Source organism: Erythrolamprus reginae, chromosome 3 (genome assembly GCF_031021105.1).
Source record: "Erythrolamprus reginae isolate rEryReg1 chromosome 3, rEryReg1.hap1, whole genome shotgun sequence".
NCBI lineage: Eukaryota > Metazoa > Chordata > Lepidosauria > Squamata > Dipsadidae > Erythrolamprus > Erythrolamprus reginae.
The window spans coordinates 21,607,054-21,631,965 of record NC_091952.1 but is presented as its reverse complement, the minus strand read 5'-3'; positions in this window follow the sequence as shown (position 1 = coordinate 21,631,965).

Below are 24,912 nucleotides of genomic sequence, written 5' to 3'. Positions count from 1 at the left end.
TTAGAAATCCTGCTATTATCATCTCAATTTTATTTTTAAAATGCCTCTTTCAACTTATTTCATTCTGTGCTGGATTTGATATCATCCAACTGCTTCCCTGAAATATCATAACCAGCCAGTCCAAATTTTGTCAGGTGGTGCAAATATTCAGATAATTAACTTAACACCAATTGATATGCCTTTCCTTAAATTCAGGCCAGCTAAAATTGATTTCATTAAATTCAGAGCAGCTGAGATGGCTTTCACGCAGGTGCCCATAAATCTTTAGCATCCAGGCTCATTGGAATCAAACAGAAAAATTCTGATGGGAACAATTGAATTGAACTGTTCAGACATTTGGATCGAATAGGAACTATTTCTGGAACGGAAACAACAATCAGAATCAGACTGGCTAAAAGATCAGTATTTTTTTATTTGGTTCCTCAAGTTGGAGACAAAACAGTCAAGGCAGTAGGATAATAACAGCATTTGACAAATTAGTACCTGTAGCTTTGAGTCATGAGATGGGCAATCATATTGCAAATAAAAACAATACCCTATCTCCTTAAACTTCAGCCATGCATAGCTATTTAATCATTTTCATATTATTCAAGCTGATAGGAGATCATAATTATTTTACAGCTTCCTAACAATCTGTTTATCTAGCAGAAGTACAGGTACAGTTTTCATGCAAGGTAATGAAATGATAAATCTGTTTGTACAGAACTAAACTAAGCAGTTTATGGAGTTATGCTTGCAGTTTCAAGCATAATCAGTAGAACAGAGTCTTGGGTTAGAATGTAAAATGCATGTTGGTTTATTTCACTGATAAACTTCCTGCAATACCAGCTGTGCAGGTGCTTCAACTTGCATGGTGGATCAAAAATGTTTAGCTTTTGCAAATACAATCAAAGTATGAGAAAGATTTATGGTTTCTATAAAGAACCAACAGAATTGGATCAAATACTATTAAGGACAATAATATGTTGTTGTTGCTGTTGTTGTTGTTGTTGTTGTTGTTGTTATATCCACTGTCCTAAATGAGCAGCATTTCTCCTTCCCTTCTGAGATTCAGAGTTTCACTACTGCTTGAAGAAGAGAGCTGAAACATCCCTACCTTCTCCTTGCAGTGTTTATAAAATGGGCAAAAAATAATATTAATGTGTGGGTGGCAATAAAGAGTTGATCCAAGAAGAATACAGAGAAACAGGAAGAGTGTCTGATGCAAAGCCAAGCAACTCAGTGGAATGATACAGGGAACAGCATACTCAACTGAAGGTCATGGCTATTATCCAAGAAATATTGGAAAATGTTTAGAAGATAAAACATCTCCTGCTTCCTTGGAAGGTACCTTGGAGGTCTTCTAGTCCAAACCCTTGCAGAAAGCAGGACATCCTAAATATGAGCCAGCAATGTACAGTGGCAGCAAAAAAAGCCAACACAGTCTTATGCTGCATCAACAGAGGGATACACTCCAAGACTAGAGAAGTACAGTGGTACCTCGGTTCTCAACCACAATCCGTTCCAGAAGTGTGGTCAAGAACCGATTTGGTCGAGAACCGAATTAATTTATCCCATATGAAATAATGGAAATGGATTTAATTGGTTCCCAGCCCATTGACTTGCTGGGAACCAATTAAATCTACAGTATTTCCTCTATTTCCTATGGGATAAAGATCTGAGGGGACGGGGTGAGAGGGAATGTGAGTCGGAATCCCGACACGCCACTCCTGGCCGCCCTCTTAACAGCCTTCCAGTCTCTACCTTGTAACTGCTCCACGCTGCAGGAAGGGTAGGGCTGGCTGCAATACCGGCAGCTTCGGTGGGCTACTTTCCTCAGTGGTTCAGTTGGTTACCTCCAAGCAGCTGCACCAATTTTTCTTTCCCGGCGGCGGCGGCTCCAGCGGCTTCCCTTCGAGGAGCAGCAGCAGCATCTGGAACGTTGCGCGGTTCAGTTGGTTACCTCCAGGCAGCTGCACCAACTTTTTCTTTCCCGGCGGCGGCGGCTATGGCAGCTTTCCTTCATCACATGACATTCCTGATGCTGCTGCTGCTCCTCGAAGGGAAGCCTGGATGTAACCAACTGAACCGCTGAGGAAAGTAGCCCACCGAAGCTGCCGGTATTGCAGCCAGCCCTACCCTTCCTGCAGCATGGAGCAGTTACATGGTAGAGACTGGGAGGCTATTAAGAGGGCAGCCAGGAGGGGCATGTCGGGATTCCGACTCCCATTCCCTCTCACCTCGTCCCCTCAGATCTTACATTTCAGATAGTAAACAAAATTTTCTGTTTGTATCTGAATTTTTGTTCGGATACTGAAGCAAATTTTTGCAGAAAATTTTGTTCGGTATCCGAAATGTAAATCAAGGCATTCGAGAACCGAGGTACCACTGTACTAATACCACTATATACTGCCCTGTTCAGACGACACCTGGCATTCAATTCTGGTCACCTTACTACAAAAGGGACATAGAAACTCTGGAAAGGGTACAGAAGAGAGCAACCAAAATGATAAATGGACTGGAAACCAAGACATATGAAGAGAGGTTGCTGGAACTGGGCACGGATAGTCTAGCAAAAAAAAGGGCTGGGGGGGGGGACATGATATAGGTACTTGAGGGGTTGCCACAGAGAGGAGTGGGTCACACACTATTTTCCAGGGTCAGACCAGGAGCAATGGATGGAAACTCACCAAGGAGAGATTCAACCTGGACATAAGGAAGAACTTTCTGATGGTGAGGGCGATCAACCAATGGAACGGCCTGCCAGCGGAGGTGGTGAAAGCCCCAACACTCGACTCATTCAAGAAGAGATTGGACTGCCATCTGAATGGGATGTTGTAGGACTCCTGCTTGTGCATGGGGCTGAACTAGATAACCTGCAAGGTCACTTTCAACTCTAACAATAAATAAATCCTATACCATTTCAGAGAAATGGCTGTCCAGTCTCTCTTTAAAAGCTTCCAGTGTTGGACCACCACAACTTTTGAAAGCAACCTACTGACATCCCACTGGTTAATGGTTCTCGCTCTTAGAAAATTTCTCCTTAGTTCTAGTTTGCTTCTCTCTTTGATTACTTTCCATCCATTGTTTCTTGTAATATATTCTATTCCCAGGATTTCAGATGAAACCATTGGCCCACTATTTTCAGCTTTAAATCACGCTATTTTGGAAACACAGCATGAAGCAGAAGGCAGTGCTTTAAAATATTCAGGGAGTATTTTTTTCTCTGCGGCAAAAGGATCAGATTAGAGTCCTGGAAAGGTGCCAAATTTGGCCTAATTGCATTCCAGTGAGATAACAAATGGAATGAAACATAAGGATAAAAGTCAGCTCACCAATTGTCAAACAGTCATTCAGCATCTGGCAAAGAGTTTTTAGCAAGGCAGAAATCGGGGGGGGGGGGGGTGGGGGGGGTTGGGGGGGCATTTTTGAGCACCCCAACTCTAACAGAGCGTCCATGAAGCAACATTGAAACCGCACCCTGAATTTCCTTTGCTTTTATATTTGTTGGGAATGGTATCAAACCCCTAAGAGGTAAAGCTGCAAGCTTATCTCCTTTTACCTTACAAGTTTTGTTGTCTTCTCAGTAACCTCCTGTATCTAGCATCTAAGAGTGGGTCATCCACTCTAATGTCTTCTTCATCTTCTGACTGGGACCACTCCCCCACTGGTATATCAGCCCCCTCTGGTGGTTCTTCACATTCAATTTCTCCCTCACTCTCACTTTATGCATCAGCTGGCAACCCCCCTAGCCCAGGGTATCCAGAGGGGCCTGGCTCATCCTCCCCAGAATCTGACATTATAAAGGTGGACAAGGAGTGCTCACAACATAGTGTCTTCTCGTGCTTTGGAGAATAGGCTCCCACACTCTTGCAGCCCCTCAAATATTGGAACACTGCTGTCATGTTGCCTCTAGTCCTTCTTTTCCCTAGGCAAGGCACACCCAATTCTTGCAATTTGGCTATGTTGGTTCCTTTTTCCAAGGGAATAAGCAAAAGGGGGAAAACAATTTCATGGTACAATGTGGAGTATAATTTTGATCCATGCATTTATTATAATTTATGTTAACTGCTAAAATGTATTTAGTATAATTTACTAAATGTTTGCTGACTTCTGCAAGTTTTGAATGTGCTACATCTTGTTTAAAAATATGATGAACTGCAGGATTTGTAGTGTATAAAATACTATTGTCATTGCTTGTAATAAAATCTCATCATGTAGAATTAATATCTTAGTAAATAAGAGACCTATAACATTTTGTGTTATATTGATCATATCCAGATTTTATTTTATTATTTTAGGACTGAAATGGCCATCTATGTTATGATGATCTCAAGAAAGAACATACTGTAAAAAAGTATTGCAGGTTTATTAGTAAAGATCAGGTTTTATGTACCTAATAAATATATTGCTAGGATGCAGACTGCCAAAAATATGCTAGATGACAATAGCTGTACATTTTAAGAGATTGGAGTAGCAATACTTCATTCTGCCTTTGCTCCTTCAGCAATTTTCTAATATTATTTATTTGACAATTTAGAAACTATTCTCTATTAGCAAGACAATTCTTTCTGAGATGGAATAAAGGACAGCTGTGGGTTTACATGAAGCCCAGATGGATATCATTCTTAACAAGACTAGCTTGTTAAGCAGGGATTTTATAGTAGGAAAACACAAACATAAATATAGTGATTTCAACAACATAAAAAGGCCCCCATTAAAAATTATGTTGTCACACTGTTTAAGCAATGCTTAACCTGGTTAATGTTGCAATGAATAAATGTGACAAGCTGTTTGTGAACCATAAATGCCATCCTAACCTCACATGACTCAATAATTTAGATATCATTGTTTTTACAACTTGCAATTTATGGAACAATAGCTTCCATATGCCTAGGATGTTAAAACAGATGGCAACATTTAATTGAAATTGAAGATCTCAAAACCAGGGTCAGACCTGGTTAATATTTGGATGGAAACATTGGAGAAATCCCAGGATCGTAAGCTAGGTTGCAAGGATGAATAAATGAGGGTTGCCCAGAAAGTAATGAACCACCTTTTTTATCTCTGCCTACAGTAAAAGTACAAATGCAAAACTTTAGATACTTGAATTGTCAGGAGTGTGTGTGTAAATTTTGCATTTCTTCAGACAGATAGCATAGCTGCAGCAGTGTTTTGAAATGGTGTCTGTAAGTGATGTACAGTGGTACCTCGTGATGCGAACCCCTCGTCATATTAACTTTTCGAGATACGAACCCAGGGTTCAGAATATTTTTTGCCTCTTCTTACGAACTTTTTTCACCTTACGAACCTGCCGCCGCTGGGATGCCCCGCCTCCAGACTTTAGTTGCAAGCCAAGTGCCAGTTTTTGCATTCCTGGGATCCCCTGAGGCTCCTCTCCATGGGAAACCCCACCTCCTGATTTCCACAAAAACGTGATGCTGTAGGGAAATCCCAGGAGGGGAATCCCAGGATCGAAAAAATGGGCAGAGTAGGGGGGACAAAAACAGGAAGAAAAGACTCATGGAGCTCAATGGAGGAGAAAGGTGTGGGGAAGATGAGGAGAGTGGGGTGGACAAAAACGGGAGGGACCCATGGAGCTCAAGAGAGGAGAAAGGTGTGGGGGAAATGAGCAGAACGGGGTGGGCAAAAACAGGAGGGAAAGACCCATGGAGCTCAAGAGAGGCTCTTTTCGCCTTGCTTCATTGGGACTGCCACCTCTTGCCACCTCTCATTGTCACTCCCCCCACTCCTTCGCCTCAGCTTCGTCTGCCAGCAGCTTTTTTTTTTTAAAGCCTTAATGTTTTGGATTTTCCTAATGGGCTTGCACGCATTATTGGCTTTTCCATTGATTCCTATGGGAAACATTGTTTCATCTTACGAACTTTTCACCTTATGAACCTCGTCCTGGAACCAATTAAGTTCGTAAGACAAGGTATTACTGTACATTACAAGCAGAGTGTCGTCATTGAATTTCTCACTGTGGAGACAAAAACCTGTTAGGAATATTCACAAACGTTTGTGTACAGTTTATGGAGAATCTGCAGTTGACAGAAGTACAGTTAGCCACTGGGCACAAAGGATGAGGCCATTAGAGGAACAGAACAGAAGAACAAAGGGTGAGGCCATTAGAACAAGGAGTGGTACCGACAGGGCATATACGCCCGTATGTCTCGCTGGAGGAAGGCCATAGAACAGGATGGAAATTACATGGAAAAATAGGGAGTATAGAAGAAACATCATTCTTTCTTGTGTGTAAGTTTCATTGTGTTCAATAAATAATTGTTGAAGGAAAAAAATGTGGTGCATTACTTTCTGGGCGACTCTCGTATATCCCAGGTAAAGGCAAAGACAAAATTCTATTGCTTATAAGAAAACTAAAAACTGACTGAACATTGGTAAGATCTTATATTAAGACTAGTAATGTGCGAACCCAACGGTGTTCGGGTTCGGCAAGTTCGGACGAACTTTACGCAAAATTCGGCCGAACCCGAACCCGAATGGGGAATCCCTCCCACGAAGAGATTCCAGGGGTGAACTTTTGACGTCACCGGCAGGTTGCTAAGGACGCCAAGGTGATCACTTCCTGGATTTCATGGAATCCAGGAAATGATCACCTTGGCATCCTTAGCAACCTGCCGGTGACATCAAAGCTCCGAACGCCGAACACGACCCCAAACTTTGCCCGAAGTTTGAAAAAAAATCGTGTTCGTGTTCGGCATACCGAACACTGCACAATTCGGGTCCGTACAGGAGTCCATGGTACCGCAGAAGGAGGTGCCTAGCATTTGTTCCACTCTGCGTCTTCTGCAGAGCTCGGGAGCCCATTTTTGCCACCAGAAGCACTTCAGGCTGGTCCTTTGATGTTCCCAGGGTGGCCCTGCAGATCTAAGTATCCCATGGGCTGGATCCAGCCCGGGGGCCTTGAGTTTGACACCCCAGTTCTATATTGTGCTGTCACTTCAGAGAATTATTCCTCTTTTGTTGCCAAAAAATGACTAAGATGATCCAATCTCTTTATGCCAAACTTTTTATTGAGTACATCATATTAGCAAAGATGAGGGCAAAACCAGAGCTAACTATTTCCTGCATAAACCCACATAGTTACTGTTCATATTCTCCCTTCTCCTATTAGACTACACCACATTGTCTCCTATGCTATGAGAAAGTCTTTTGACTCTGACAAGCACCTGTTGAAGTGTCCTTGGTTCTCATGGCTGGCATCTTGATGTATCTATCTATCTATCTATCTATCTATCTATCTATCTATCTATCTATCTATCTATCTATCCATCCATCCACCCATCCATTCATTCATTTGTCCAATACACAATACATATGGAAGAGAATACACATGAAGTAATATATATAAAGATAATATGTAAAAATAGAGGACAAGATATATGAAAGGAATAAAATATATATGATATATGAGATAAAGGAAAGACAATTGGACAGGGGACGAAAAGCACACTAGTGCACTTATGTACACCCCTTACTGACCTCTTAGAAACCTGGAGAGGTCAATCGTGTATAGTCTGTGGGAGAAATGTTGGGGGTTAGGGGTTGACACTATTGAGTCCGGTAATGAGTTCCACGCTTCGACAACTCGATTGTTAAAGTCATATTTTTTACAGTCAAGTTTGGAGCGGTTAATATTAAGTTTGAATCTGTTGCGTGCTCTTGTGTTGTTGCGGTTGAAGCTGAAGTAGTCTGGAACTTAAGTTTTATCTGCTCCTTCCCTCCCCCTATAGTTCATTGGAAGCTGAGAAGCGATAATAGTTGCAACAGCAAAAGCGCCTTTTGAAACTTGACACTGTATTGTTTCTTGCTTCCTTGCCCACTCTGCACTTTGAATCATTTAATGATTTTTCAATTCTGGCTTTGATTGCATTAGTTCAAATAGCTTGCACTTGAGCAGTCAAAATCAAACCTTCAGGGTTTTTTTCCTTTAAATGTGCCAGTTGTAAGCCATGGCTAGGTTTTATCTTTATTCACTTTGCCTCTATTCCAGCAGACTCTGGGTGGCATATGGAACAAGAAATGAATAGGAGCTCCTTGAAATAGAGCTTGAAAGCTTGGCTTCTCTCAGGGACATAAATTAACAGAAACAAAAGAACCAGAGTGTCAAAGTGATCAAGAAAACCACAGAGATAAGAAGACATAGAGAAAGAATCTTATTTTATTTTATTTTATTTATTTATTTTGTCCAATACACAATGAGGGTTTTAGTGGGTATATATCTATATACACATAGTAAAATACATAATGAAGATTATAGAGGAGATACTCATAGTAAAATATATCTAAGAAATAATAGAAAAGAAGGTATAGTAATAGAACATATCAATGAAAGAATAGAAGAAGAGATATAGGAATAGAAGAAAGGTATAGGAGACATAGGAGAGCAATAGGACAGGGGATGGAAGGCACTCTAGTGCACTTGTACTCGCCCCTTACTGACCTCTTAGGAAACTGGATAGGTCAACCGTAGATAATCTAAGGGTAAAGTGTTGGGGGTTTGGGGATGACACTATGGAGTCTGGTAATGAGTTCCATGCTTCGACAACTCGGTTACTGAAGTCATATTTTTTACAGTCAAGTTTGGAGTGGTTAATATTAAGTTTAAATCTGTTGTGTGCTCTTGTGTTGTTGTGGTTGAAGCTGAAGTAGTTACCGACAGGCAGGACGTTGCAGCATATGATCTTGTGGGCAATACTTAGATCTTGTTTAAGGCGTCTTAGTTCTAAACTTTCTAGGCCCAGGATTGAAAGTCTAGTCTCATAGGGTATTCTATTTCGAGTGGAGGAGTGAAGGGCTCTTCTGGTGAACTATTTTTGGACATTTTCAAGGGTGTTAATGTCTGGGATGCGATATGGGTTCCAAACAGATGAGCTGTATTCGAGGATGGGTCTGGCAAAAGTTTTGTAAACTCTGGTAAGTAGTGTGAGATTGCCAGAGCAGAAGCTAGGTAAGATTAGGTTTACAACTCTTGAAGCCTTCTTGGCTATATTGTTGCAGTAGGCTTTGGCACTTAAATCTTTTGTTATTAGTATACCAAGGTCTTTAACCAAGTGGGGATTATCTGTGATAATTTTATTATTCAGTTCGTATTTGGAGTTCAGATCTTGAATAGAACTGGAGCTATTCGTAGCTATGCTGTTCTCTCAGATGTTAAATAAGTAAATATTTGGACCAGTCAGTGTAAATTTGGCCCAGATCACTCACTGTAATGGGGAAATACTATATTTCAATTTGCACCAGTCATGTAGAATTTAAAAGAATTTAATTTAAAAGTCATGTGGAATTTAAAACTGTCTTTTACTGCATGTTACTGGGCTTCAACAATATTCAGAGCTGCAAGATCTGTTTTAAACTTATGATTTTAGGACCAGCAGAGCAGTATAAAATCCTATTAGCTCAAGATAAGGAATAGTTGGGTTTAAAAAAAAAAATAGTTTATTGAGTTTTACAAAAGAAAAGAGGGAGGGGAAGTGGGGAAAAAAGGTCCAAGGAGTGAAAAGGATGTACAAAGGTAAACAAATAAATACACTGTAATGCAAAAAGTAATAATAATTGAGGTATACAGAAAATTAACAATATCTTTGAGTATTTGTTTTATAATATTACATTTCATACTATAAAGAGAATGTATAAAGTGTATATACATAATCCATGCTAATAAATATTCTTATAGAAGACCCAAAAAAGGGGGGGAAATTGGGAATAAGAAGTAAAGAGTAGGTAAGTATAAGAGGGAATAGGAAATAGGAAGGGGGATGAGAGGGATTTGCAAAGTCGCAGATGATTTCAGGATATGCGACATATTAGTAGAATGAAGTAGTTGGAGTATATAATAAAGAAATGTAAAGCTTCGGTATAGAATTGAAAGAATAATAAATGATTGTATTAAAAAGATGTGATTTAGTTCTCATTTCAAATTAGTATAGAGAGAAAAGTGAGGGGGAAAAAAGTTATGTTACAAGTAGTGATGGGCGAACCCAACGGTGTTCAGGTTTGGCAAGTGCGGACGAACTTTACGCAAAATTCGGCCAAACCCAAACTGAACCCGAACCTGAACGGGGAATCCCACCAAGAGATTCTGGGGGTGGAGCTTTGATGTCACGTATACCGGCAGGCTGCTAAGGATGCCAAGGTGATCACTTCCTGGATTCCATGGAATAAACATGTTTATTTTTACGTGAAAGGACCACCCTTTGCTTGCAGCGCCGCTGCGGCGTCCTTTTTCATAAAAATAACAATGTTTATTTTTATGTGAAGCCCTCCTTTTGAAGGAGCTGGGGAATCCCTCCCACGAAGAGATTCCGGTGGCGGAGCTTTGACGTCACCGGCAGGTTTCTAAGAACGCCAAGGTGATCACTTCCTGGATTCTATGGAATCCAGGAAATGATCACCTTGGCATCCTTAGTATCCTGCCAGTGACATCAAAGCTCCGAACAGCGAACGTGACCCCGAACTTTGCCCAAGTTTCAAAAAATTTTGGGTTCGTGTTCGGCATACAAAGCACCGCAAAATTCGGTATGGACCCAAATTTTGCAGGTTTGGTTCGCCCATCACTAGTTGCAAGGATTTTGTCTGCGAAGTCAAATTAATTATTTTCGGTACTTGGATTCGTTATCTTGGTATCTAATATTTTCATTTAGAATGTTCGAAGATGAAGGGTGATTTTAAGTGATAAAAGATTGGTATTTTTTTTCTGCGGTCCATCAATACCATTTATCCCAGATCTTATAAAAATTGGATTCTTTTTTATTTTGAATTTCCATAGTAATTTTGGTCATATCAGCGCATTCCATAATTTTAAAAATAACTGTTATAATCGAGGGGGTTATCTGCTTCCAAACTTGGGCATAGGAAATTCTGGCAGCCCCTAATATCTGTAAGATGAGATGTTTTTCTTGAGGTGTAAGTTTTTGTCTAAATATCCCTAAAAGGAATAATTCAGGTTTAAATGCGAGGTCTATCGATAAGACTTGGTACAGGTCCACCATAAATGATAGTATGTTCCTGGTTTGGTTTTGCATTTCCAGCATTTGGAAGATAAGTTAGAGAACATTTTCGATAACCTGGCTGGAGGAAGGTGCCATCGATAAAACATTTCCAGTTGGTTTTCTTTATATGACATTGCCAGGGTCATCTTATAATTTGTAGTCCACGTTTTTTCCCATTCTGCAAGATTAATGGTATAACCAAAATTCTGGCACCAGGCGATCATGCAACCTTTAACTTGCTCTTCAAAATTATCGTGCACTAATAAGTAATTGTATAATTTAGAAATCATTTTTACAGTTGGGCCATGGAGAATTAAGTCAATTGTATTAATTTTTTGGAAACCAAGTCTTTTTTTATGGTCGACATATTTAGAATTGATTTGTAAGTAGGTTAACCAGTCCAAATTAATCCCTATATTATTATTATTATTATTATTATTATTATTATTATTATTATTATTAATAATAATAATAATTAGATTTTTATGCCGCCCCTCTCCATAGACTCGGGGCAGCTTACAGCAATACTAAAAACAATATATAATGACAAATATAATAGTTAGAATCTAAACTAGCAATAATACATTTAAAAATGTGATTTGGCGGGACCCAGGGGAAGAGCCTTCTCTGTGGCGGCCTCGGCCCTCTGGAACCAACTCCCCCCAGAGATCTGAATTGCCCCCACCCTCCTTTTCCTTTCGTAAACTTCTCAAAACCCACCTCTGCCATCAGGCATGGGGGAATTGAAATATCTTCCCCAGGCCTATATAATTTATGTATGGTATGTTGTGTGCATGTTTTTTAAATTATGGGTTTTTAACTTCGTATTATTAGATTTGTATTGTACATTGTTTCTATCACTACTGTGAGCCGCCCCGAGTCTATGGAGAGGGGCAGCATACAAATTTAATAAATAAATAAGCAAGCAAGCAAGCAAGCAAGCAAGCAAGCAAGCAAGCAAGCAAGCAAGCAAGCAAGCAAGCAAGCAAGCAAGCAAGCAAGCAAGCAAGCAAATAAATAAATGCCTAAAAAACAAGAAACCCCAATATATAAAAACATACATACAGTCATATCATATACAAAAAACTACATAGGAAGGGGGAGATGTTTCAGTTCCCCCACGCTTGACGACACAGGTGGGTTTTAAGGAGTTTATGAAAGGCAAGGAGGGTGGGGGCAGTTCTAATCTCTGGAGGGAGCTGATTCCAGAGGGTCGGAGCTGCCACAGAGAAGGCTCTTCCCCTGGATCCCGTCATGTAATTGTTGTCTTGTTGGTATTTTTATGTGGCCACAAAGAAGCCAAAAATTGAGATGAAGCCTACAATAAGGTCACCTTGCCAGACCAAAATAGTTTTTATAAGTTTAATAAGGCAATATAACTCTGGGTAATGAATGTTTAGAGACACCATCACATCTTTCAACACCCCTCTCCATTTTTCTCCCTACATTGAATAGAAGTTGTAGAGCACTGCGGTGACCCCTATGAAAATATTCACCTCCCACTCAGAAGGTTGAGAATTCAATCCTAGGCAGCAGCAGATGTTTCTCTATCAGGGCGTAAAGAGAAAATATCTAGTTAGGAATCATTCATCTCTGTTCAAGTCACCCTGACTCCACATTGAATAAAGGGATTACACAGAGTCGTTAAGAGAGAAAAAAATGAATAGAAGTTGTAATATTGTATTTTGCGTGTCAGAATTCCTAAAGCAAAGGAAAAGTGATCAAGTCTCCAAAGGCCCCTCAGAAGTCTTCAAAGACTTTTAACAGCCACCTAATTTGATTTGTTGCTTCAAAGCCTATCTCTGATTAGATCTGTGAGTTGGCTTCAAAGTGGTGATTCAGTCAAAGAATCAAATTGCCCTTTCATACTTCATACAACTCTACCCAAAATAATTTGAAAAAGGGGGTAATTCCACCATATAATCTGCTGTCCAGCTGATATTAACCAATGTAGCATGTCATTGGCAACACAGCAATCTGAAAAATTGCTTCTTTTCTTCCTAGTTCCCTTTATTCAATTAATTTAGCATATATATGCACACAAATTTATTTATTTATTTATTTATTTATTTATTTATTTATTTATTTATTTATTTATTTATTTATTTATTGGATTTGTATGCCGCCCCTCTCCAGAGACTCGGGGCGGCTAACAGCGATAATAAAACAGTGTACCATAGTAATTTGGTATTGATGATTAAAAATCTATTAATATAAAAACCAAACATACATACATACATACCATGCATAGAATTGTAAAGGCGTAGGGGGAAAGAGGATCTCAATTCCCCCATGCCTGGTGGCAGAGGTGGGTTTTAAGTTGTTTACGAAAGGCAAGGAGGGTGGGGGCAGTTCTAATCTCTGGGGGGAGTTGGTTCCAGAGGGCCGGGGCCGCCACAGAGAAGGTTCTTCCCCTGGATCCCGCCAGGCGACATTGCTTAGTTGACGGGACCCAGAGAAGATCCACTCTGTGGGACCTAACTGGTCGCTGGGATTCGTGCAGCAGAAGGCGGTCCCTGAGGTAATCTGGTCCGGTGCCATGAAGGGCTTTATAGGTCATAACCAACACTTTGAATTGTGACCGGAAACTGATCGGCAACCAATACAGACTGCGGAGTGTTGGTGTAACATGGGCATATTTGGGAAAGCCCATGATTGCTCTCGCAGCTGCATTCTGCACGATCTGAAGTTTCCGAACATTTTTCAAAGGTAGCCCCATGTAGAGAGCGTTACAGTAGTCAAGCCTCGAGGGCATGAGTGACCGTGAGCAGTGACTCCTGGTCCAAATACGGTCGCAACTGGTGCACAAGGCACATACATATTTGTTTTAGTAGATTTTGTTTTCATAGATTTTCACGGGTACAGGTATGAAGATCTTGGCATATTGGGTTTCTTCCTGTGTAGGTTCCAGAGATTTCTGGTGATGTTTCGATGAGGTCCCACTCATCATCTTCAGGCTGGTGCTTCTGTCCTTGTTCTAGGGTGAACATTGCGAGACCAGAGCTGCCTTCCCTCTATAAATACTGGTGGGTGGGTGTGGACTGCTGGCTCAGCAGCTGCAAGCTGTGTTGAAACTTCCTGGAGAGTCAGTGGGGTAACACCTGGGGTCATTGATGTCATTGAGATTCCTGGCGACGTTTCGACAAGGTCCCACTCATCATCTTCAGACTGGTGCTTTTGGCCTTGTGCTAGGATGAACGTGTTCACCTTAGCACAAGGCCAAATGCACCAGTCTGAAGATGACAAGTGGGACCTCGTCGAAACGTCACCAGGAATCTCTGAAACTTACATGGAGTAAAAATTACTAAGCTAGTACAGTACTTAGTAGTTTTAAATAAATTTTAAGAGTTCTGGAGATTGTGATGGCTATTGCCTCTTCATTTATAACTATACCTGGAATTCACATTTTTAGTACAATTATATATATATTGTTGTATATGATAAGGAGATGAGCCTGTAGCCTAGGGGCTAATGCCACTGCCATACAAGGCAGAGGCCCAAGTTCAAATCCCAGTAAGGGTATGGCTGCCTGGCGAGAGCAAATAAGCTCAGTTTCTATTTTGATGCTTTTCCATTCCTTGCAGTGGTCATGAGAAAGAGACCAAAAAACTTACTTTTTGCAGTGGTTATGTTCAGAAAGAGACCAAAATTCTTACTTTTTGCTTTGATTTTCTTGATCCAGTGTTCCAAGCCTACTTTGGTTTCTGAGAGGAGAGTTGTATCATCAGCATATCGAAGATTGTTGAGGTCTCCTTCTCCAATCTTTACCCTGATTTTTGAGACTTCAACATCTAGTTGATCTAGAGTCTCCACTACTGTAAGGGGAAAAAAACATGTTAAAGGGATCCCAATCTCATGTGGCTTTTTCATTTTTAATCCTATAGAAATAAACATGGAAAATTGCATTCTTCTCCATGATTGTATGTCCATGTGTACAATCCCTGTACACATTTTGCAAACAAACTTCCCAGAAGCAAAGTCCAGGGGCTTCCACCAAACTCCCTTTTGGGGGATTAAAGATTTATAGCAGTGACTGGTGATCAGTGATGGGGATTGATTCCCTTCTGTGCAAATACTGGTTGGAACAGTTAACTGTTAATGCTTCCTTTCTATTTGCACATAATTATTCTCTGCAGCTGTGAGCTTGATGCAAATGCAAATCAGGAGTTCACTCCTGTTTTTCATTATATATGATGTAATTACCATATTGATGCCATATTGTGAGTCATCATAATGCAATTTCACTGCTAAATGCACACATTATCTAGTAGTGCTAGTCTGTTGTCACAATTTCTGTGATACTGTTTTGTCCACTGCCACATTCATCCCATTGGTAGTTGAGTGTTCAAGAGATATAGCACGTGGTTAAATTTAGCAAGAATCTGCTGCAATTAATCCTAAAATAGGATCATAGACCCTATGTCATATTTTATAGCCTTGCAATGTCTTTGAATTCTCTCTCTACACTTGCTCTAAGTCTTATGGGACAATGGTATGAATATAATATTTTTCCTCAGATTAACAGAGTTGGAAGGGACTTTATAGGTCATCTAGTCCAACCCCCTGCTCAAGCAGGAGATCCTACACCACTTCTGATAAATGGCAGCCCAATCTCTTCTTGAAAGTCTCAATTGATGAAGCTTCCACAACTTCTGAAGGCAAGCTTTCCATTGATTGATTGTTCTCATTGTTCTTATTTCCAGGTTGACTCTCTCCTTCATCTGTTTCCATCCATTATTCCTTGTCTAGCCTTCAAGTGTTTTGAAAAATAGCTTGACCCCCTCCTCTCTGTGGCAGCCCCTCAAATATTAGAACACTGCTATTATGTCTCCTCTGATCCTTCTCTTCTCTAGACCAGCCATTACCAGTTCCTGTAACCGTTCTTCATATGTTTTAGTCTCCAGTTTCCCTAATCATCCTGGTTGCTCTCCTCTGCTCTTCTTCTACAGTCTCAACATCTTTTTAATAGTGTGGTGACCAAAATTGGAGGCAGTACTTTAGGTATGGTCTAAGTAAAGTTTTATAGAACAGCATTATCTTGATTTGATTGCATCCTTCTGCTGATGTAATTTAGGATTGCATTGGCTTTTTGGTAAGAGTTCTTCAGGTTTTGTAGACTTTTCTCATGAATTCTGTCTTCTAAGTAGCCCTGGACATCTGGATAACCTTGTAGACTAAGGTCCATGGTTCTTTTCCAAATCTTTAGAGCAGTGTTTGTCAACCTTAACAATTTTAAGATATGTGGATTGCAAGTCCCAGAATTCTCCAACCAACATATCTGGCTGAAACATTCTGGCAGTTGAAATCCATGCATCTTAAAGTTGCCAAGATTGAGAAACACAGGTTTATATGACTTCAGTAACCGAGTTGTCGAAGTGTGGAACTCATTACCAGACTCCATAGTGTCATCCCCAAACCCCCAACACTTTACCCTTAGATTATCTACGGTTGACCTATCCAGATTCCTAAGAGGTCAGTAAGGGGCGAGTACAAGTGCACTAGAGTGCCTTCCGTCCCCTGTCCTATTGCTCTCCTATATCTTCTATTCCTTTCTTCTATTCCTATATCTCTTCTATTCTTCATTGATATATTCTATCTTCTTTTCTATTCTTTCATAGATATATTTTACTATGAGTATCTCCTCTATAACCTTCATCATGTATTTTACTATTTGTATACATATATATATATTATAGAATATATATATGTATCCTATATTTACAGCAGCACGAAGCTTATAACTTCAGCCTGATGATGGTGAATGTGATTTCACCGAAATGTCGCATAGACACTCAAAATATTACACGGGGCAAAACCCGAACTCAGAACAATCTACATACATATACCCATGAAAATATACGTGTGTGTGTGTGTGTGTGTGTGTGTGTTTTCGTAGATTTTCAGTTTTTAAAAACTGAATTGAACAAACTCAAAGATGTATTAATTTCTAATGGATTCGAAAGAAAAACAATTAAAAACCTAATCAAAAAAGAGACACCCCCAAAAAATCAAGACCAAGAACAGGATAATGGTACCACCCTCCTCCCTTACATCAAGGGCACCACAGATAAAATTAGTAAAATTCTACACAAACATAATATCAAAACTTCATTTGTCACTAACCAAAAAATATCAAACATCCTAAGAAACCCAAAAGATAAAATCCAACTCGAAAACCAAGGAATCTATGAAATCCCTTGCAAAACATGTGCAGCCACATACATTGGACAAACTAATCGAAGAGCAAATGCACGCATTGCAGAACATAAGAATGCAGTTAAAAAAGAAGAAAAAACTTCCTCCCTTGTCCAGCACATTAAAAAAACAGGGCACGAAATTGACTTTGAAAAAACTAAATTACTTTCCAAAACAGAAAATTTATACAGAAGAATTATTATGGAAGCCATAGAGGTAGAAAAACACCCCCTCTGCATGAACAAAAGGAATGACACGTCCCGCCAACCAGAGATTTGGAAACCAGCCTTAAACAAAAAAACATATCATAATCATCACCATGTCAATCCTTCAAGTAATTGTGATTCCACCAACCAATCAAACCACTAAAACATAGTCACCCAATCTATTTGCTACATTCAAACCAAATCTCCACCCCCAACACTATATATGAGGAACAAATGGCAGTTGCAAACATTCCATATTTACAGCAGCACGAAGCTTATAAATTCAGCCTGATGATGGTGAATGTAATTTCACCAAAACATCGCATAGACACTCAAAATATTACACGGGGCAAAACTCAGAACAATCTACATATATATTGTATTTCTAATTACTTTAATTTAATATCTCTAAAATGCCCAATTTATGCTACAATATCACTGATTCAAAAGGTCCAGCATCCAATTACATTGACGTAATTTCACCATTCATTTCTACAGTCTCCCATTATCGCTGAACAGATTTTACCTTTTATGCTATGGATTTCCAGATTACCTTTCCTTGTTCCACTTTCATTATCAAATTCTTCACATATACTGCAGAAGTATAACTGCACTCTTTTAAAACAGTGGCTTAAGTTATTTATCAAATGATTTGGGGGGGTTTTATGAGCGGTAAACTCTGAGAATATGCCACACTATATTGCTTTTCCTTTTTCTACAAGTTTCTCCTTTAAATCTGCATTTTGTTGGTAGTTGTGAATTTCTGCCATAATGATAACATAGTTCATTTTGACATATTACAGCTGATTCACATTTGTGTTTGTATCCCAACTACAGCTTTAATAGTCTCTCTCGTAGCAGTTTCCATGGGGATGGCTATTTTATATGCTCTCTTAAATCTTAAACAACTAACTTTGAAGATGGTACCTAGTTAAGTAACATCCGCAGGCAAACAACCAAGCTCAGAGAGCACCAAAGATTCCATAGCACTCTTAAATGTTACATCAGAGCACTATGAGACAGGTTGCTTTTCTCAATAAAACTAGCTATTTTGCTGTGCTTTTTTCTCTTGTTTACTGCAACCAGTTTAGTGATTTCCTTATTTCATTTGTTTCCTTCCCAAGCTGAGTTTTGATCACTTTCTTATAATTCATTCCACTGTTGTGCCTTTTCTCAAACTAAAAGTCCTATGATCAAGAGTGGATTTACCTGCATTTTATTGAAATTTATAGAAATAATTCCAGTGAATCTGTAAAAGAATTATAACACCATATAGAATCTGAGATATAGTAATAATTCAAACAGGCTGAATCAATCAATAATAACAATAACCCAAGCAAATGAGCTGGGGTGGCCCAGCAGGTAGAGTGCTGTACTGCAGGCCACTGAAGCTGACTTGTAGATCTGAAGGTCAGCAGTTCAAATCTCATCACTGGCTCAAGGTTGACTGAGCCTTCCATCCTTCCGAGGTGGGTAAAATGAGGACCCGGATTGTGGGGGCAATAGCCTAGCTCTGTTAAAAAAGTGCTATTGCTAACATGTTGTAAGCTGCCCTCAGTCTAAGAGAAGAGTGGCATAAAAATTGAATAAATAAATAAATAAATAAATATTACAAGGGAGATTATATTATTTGATCAGATTATTTTGACCGCACACAAAATACTAGCAAATTCCTCATGCATTTCCTAGCATAGAAAGTATAGAAAATAGCAGTGGAGTTAAGGTGGAAATGAAATGTAAAAAAGAGAGCCTGTTTGGTGCAGTAGTTAAAGCATCAGGCCAGAAACTGGGAAACCATGAGTTGTAATCCAACTTTAGGTGACTGTAAAAAATATGACTTTAGCAATTGAGTTGTCAAAGCTTGGATCGCATTACCAGACTCGGTGGTGTCAACCCTCAACCCCCAACATTTTCCCCTTAGACTATCCACAATTGACCTCCCCAGGTTCCTTAAAGGTCAGTAAGGGGCGAGCATAAGTGCACTAGAGTGCCTTCCGTCCCCTGTCCAATTGCCCCTCCTATACTTTATATATATATTCTTCCATTCATATATCTTTTCCTCTATTCTTCATTGATGTATTCTATTCTCATATCTTTTCTTCTACTACTTCATTGATGTATTCTATTCTCATATCTTTTCTTCTTTACTACTTCATGTTTTTATTCTCTTTAACTTTCAATTTGTATTGGACAAAATAAATAAAAATAAATAAATAAATAAAGCCAACTGAGTCAGTCACGTACTTTCAGCTTTAGGAAACAGGCAAAGGCGAACCACAGCTGAAAAATCGTGCCAAGAAAACTGCACAAATTAACACTGGATCAAAGGCATAATAAATAGATGATAGATGGATGGATGGGTGATGGATGTGTGTGTGTGTTTACAAGATAGATAGATAGATAGATAGATGGATGGATGGATGGATGATGGATGTGTATATGTGTGTGTGTTTGCAAGATAGATAGATAGATAATCAGATAGATAGATAGATAGATAGATAGATAGATAGATAGATAGATGGATGGATGGATGGATGGATGGATGGATGGATGGATGGATGGATGGATGGATGGATATGTGTTTATGTGTGAGAAAGATGATAGATAGGTGTGTGTGTGAGAGAGAGATGATAGGTAGGTAGGTAGGTAGGTAGTTAGATAGATAGATAGATAGATAGATAGATAGATAGATAGATAGATAGATAAGAGAGAAAGAGAATCAGACAGAAAGATAAATCTACATCAATTCAGATAAAATTTAAATGCCAGCCCTGTGATGGTTCATAACAACACAACGCAGGCTCTGCTAGTGAAAAGGGTTGTGAAAAAAATTCAATTTGAAGATAATCTGATCAAATTATCCCATCAGGGATATTTATAGAGTAAAGCTAATGTCATAGTATATTTACTTACCATTCCCTCCACCCCTTTCCTCCCCCCAAAAAAGATACACACCTTTTCCCTCCTTCCCATTTAGTGGTCTTGCACACAAGAGCTGCACTATTTGCCTGGAAGGAAAAGCAGACAATTGAAGACCAATCCACCTTACTGTGATAGTTTATGAGGCAGAGCCTCTTTCTTATAGCACTTCACTTCAAATGCTGAGGCAGACGGGTGCCTTCTTCGAATAAGCATAAAAATGAAGGTATTATTGTAAGCTCAGCTTTAACATCCTTTTCAGAAAACGAGTGGAGTTTTATTTCCCCTCTCCCGCCAGAGCCATTTGCAAATAGAATTGGGAGGATTCATTTTCTTCTACTATTAAAGGGAAGTGATAAGCATTCAACTCTAATACTTTGTTTTATCTGGAGGAGAAGAAGCCATACATATTAGCTTGCCTCATTCTTTACAAAATGAGATCTGCAAATTTTGAAATAAAATCGTAGTGGAAACAAAAGAAAAGGAATGGGTTTAAGGATGGGATAATATTTCAAATAAGACTTGCTGGCTCCTTCAGAAAGAGAAGTACAAATGTAATTAAAATGAATGCCTTTGATAAACATACATTTGAGGAGTAGGGAATTGGCCGCCTGGTTGTTTGAAGATATCAGGACTCAATTTTTTTAGATGGAAGGCTTCTCCCAAAACTGGGAGTCTAGCAGAGGTCCAGGAAACTAGATGTAGGAGGAAAATGTTTTAATCTAGGGTCCTACTGATATATTAATTTCTTCCTCCAAAAAAAAAAAAAAAAGAAAGATGTTGTATTTGTGTGCACTCAGGCATGTGAAACTTCACGGCCAATGTGAAAATACAAATCAGTGTGAAAATGCAAATGGACATTTGTAGAGGCCCATTTCTGCAAATATACCAATTAGCAGTTTGATTCTAGTTGCTGGTGCTCAGTTACAGAATAATATATGGGTTTGGGATATCTCCAACACGTCTATGTCAGATAGAACCTGTACATCTGATATGGATAAGCAGAGAGGGGCGTGCTGTGAGTCCTTATCTTGAAGAAGATAGGAAGGCAAGAACAAATACAAGGAACCTAATCTGCAAGAAGCCTACTAAATCATCTGGAAAGCCTGCAGGCATCTCTTCCTACATATCTAGATTACTCTGAAAAGGGTTGATGCATCTGAATCCCGAAGATACAACAAATACAATAAATACAAGTTACTGTATCTATCTAGGGCTGCAGTTGCATGTGACAAGCCCATGGCCACAGTAGAGACTCAAGGAACTTAATCTGCAAGAAGCCTACTAAATCATCTGGAAAGCCTGCAGGCATCTCTTCCTACATATCTAGATTACTCTCACTGGGGTTGATGCATCTGAATCCCAAAGACACAACAAATACAATAAATACAAGTTACTGTATCTATCTAGGGCTGCAGTTGCTTGTGACAAGCCGATGGCCACAGTAGAGACTAGGAATCTATGAGCTCCACCCAATCTTTTCCCGGGATGTGTATTGAGACTCTAAAAAGAGTGCAGAGAAGAGCACCAAAGATGATTAGGGGATGGGAGGCTAAAACATATGAAGAATGGTTGCAGGAACTGGGTATGTCTAGTTTAATAAAAAGAAGGATTAAGTAGACATGAGAGCAGTGTTCCAATATCTCAGGGGTTGCCACAAAGAAGAGAGAGTCAGGCTGTTCTCCAAAGCACCTGAGGTAGAACAAGAAGCAATGGCTGGAAATTAATCAAGGAGAGAAGCAACTTAGAACTAAGGAGAAATTTCCTGACAGTTAGAACAATTAATCAATGGAACAGCTTGCCTCCAGAAGTTGTGAATGCTCCAACACTGGACGTTTTTAAGAAGATGCTGGATAACCATTTGTCTGAAGTAGGGTTGGGCTTCCTGCCTAAGAAGGGGGTTGGACTAGAAGACCTCCATGGTTCCTTCCAACTCTGTTATTATTATTGTTGTTATTATTATAACCTTGAAGTGGGCCTGGCCGAAGCCATTTTGGAGCTTCAGTGCTGCCAAAATGTAGCTGAGGGATAGGGAGGAGGGATTAGAGATAGCTGGGGTTGTGCAATCAAAATAAAATACTTCCTCTTGGGGACCAAGGACATTCTCAGACCTGGCCAGAGGAAGGAGGAGTGATGTCACTGGGCCACCAGACGGTGTCATGATTGGCCATTTGACTGATTGTTTGGGGTTGAGAAAAAAACTTTAACTAGGTGAAAACCATGGAACACTTCAGAGTCAGTTTTCACGAGATTTGTGCAAACATGATATATTCAATAAAGCGGTTCTTTGAGGGATTCACCTGCCTTGGAGTTTTGCTTAGAATGGGTCTATTACTTAGACCTGACAACATGGTAGCTTTACCTGATGAAGTAGACAAGGCCATTGGAGCTGTGAGTTCCGCCACCTGTTTACTGAATCCATGTCCCTCCTGGCTTGTTTCTGCCAGCAAGGAGGTGACATGGAGCTGGGTCCAGGACATTGTCAACACTTCTTTGGGGAGGAGGTCCTTCCCGGATTCCTACAAGGAGGCACTTGTGCGCCCCCTCCTCAAGAAGCCTTCCCTGGACCCAGCCATTCTTTATAACTATCGGCCAGTCTCCAACCTTCCATTTATGGGGAAGGTTGTTGAGAAGGTGGTGGTGCTCCAACTCACTGCCTTCTGCCGCATGAATCCCAGCGACCGATTAGGTCCCAAAGAGTTGGCCTTCTCCGGGTCCCGTTGACTAAACAATGTTGTCTGGTGGGTCCCAGGTGAAGAGCCTTCTCTGTGGCGGCCCCGACACTCTGGAACCAGCTCCCCACGGAGATTAGAACTGCCCCCACCCTCCTTGACTTCCATAAACTCCTTAAAACCCACCTTTGCCACCTTGCATAGGGGAATTGAGATATCTCCCCCCGGGCCTATGCAATTTATTTATGGTATGTTTGTATATATGTCTGATTAATAATGGGGTTTTTAAAAATGTTTTTAAATTACTAGATTTGTTAAGAATTGTTCTATTGCTGTTGTGAGCTGCCCCGAGTCTACGGAGAGGGGCGGCATACAAATCAAATAAAGAAATAAAGAAATAAAGAAAGAAAGAAAGAAAGAAAGAAAGAAAGAAAGAAAGACAGTGTTCCTTAAAAGGATTTTGGCTCAAATAGGTAATCAGTATACTAAGAGTCTTAAATTGTCTTTGTGGTCCAATTCCACCCACAAGCTGCCTATAGCACCAGGGAACTGAAATGACTAGGGATAATATTATAGCAGTATTCCAATATTTGATTGGGTCAACTTATTTTCCAAAGCACCTGAAAGCAGGACAAGGACCAATGGATGGTAATTAATCAAGGGGAGAAGCAATTTAGAACTCAGGAGAAATGTCCTGACAGTGAAAACTATCAGGAAAGAGTTAATGAACTCAATCTGTATAGTCTGAAGGACAGAAGGGAAAGTGAGGACATGATCGAAACATTTAAATATGTTAAAGGGTTAAATAAGGTTCAGGAGGGAAGTGTTTTCAATAGGAAAGAGAACACAAGAACAAGGAGGCACAATCTGAGGTTAGTTGGGGGAAAGATTAGAAGTAACGTGAGAAAATATTAATTTACTGAAAGAGTAGTAGATGCTTGGAACAAACTTCCAGCAGACGTAGTCGGTAAATCCACAGTAACTGAATTTAAATATGCCTGGGATAAACATATATCAATCCTAAGATAAAATACAAGAAATAGTATAAGGGCAGACTAGATGGGCCATGAGGTCTTTTTCTGCTGTCAATCTCCTATGTTTCTATTAACATAGAAATTATGTCTCCTATTAACTAATAACTCCACATTATGTCTCCTATTAACTAATAGAAATTGTGAATGCCCCATCATTAGTGGCTTTTATGAAGAAATTGGATAGCCGCTTGCCTGGAATAATATATGGTCTCCTCAGTGAAGGGATATCACATTTTTTTTACTACCACACTGTGGGCGTGGCTTATGCAAATTAGTACAAATTTGGTGCTCGGGGGTGGAGCTCCATTTTTGCTACCCATGGCATTCCCCCACATCCGGGCAGCAGTCCAACCCTGATTCTCCTGCATGAGCACAGGGTTGGACTAGAGGACCTCCAAGTTCCCTTCCAACTCTGTTATTCTGAGTTGTCATTGTAAGGTTATTACAGACCCAATCTATGTTTTTTAATGTCCGAAATATCTTGTCTAGTCTCATCTTAATCATTTTCATGCCTCCTAGTAGTTTTCCATTTGAGTGACCACAGTCATCCGGTACATTGGGTACCTCCTCCTGTTTTAAGAGTGATCTCTTATGATGCCTTAGAAATCTTGAGTTCTGATAGGAAATTTAAAATAAACCAATGACATCTTGACGTCAGTACAGATTGCATCCCTTTGTACAAAACTGTACTTGAAAGGAGTTGTATGTTGGAGAAATATCTCATTGTGTTTGCTTTTGTCCATATGAGCCAAAGATCAAGCTTCTTCTCTCTCTAATTCCCTATTGCTGGACTGCTGGTGCAGGGCAGAATGATAAAAGCTACATAGTTTGCCCACCAGCATCTCAAAGGTTTGCTCAAAAGTCATGTTCATCATTCAGAAACAATGACACTTGA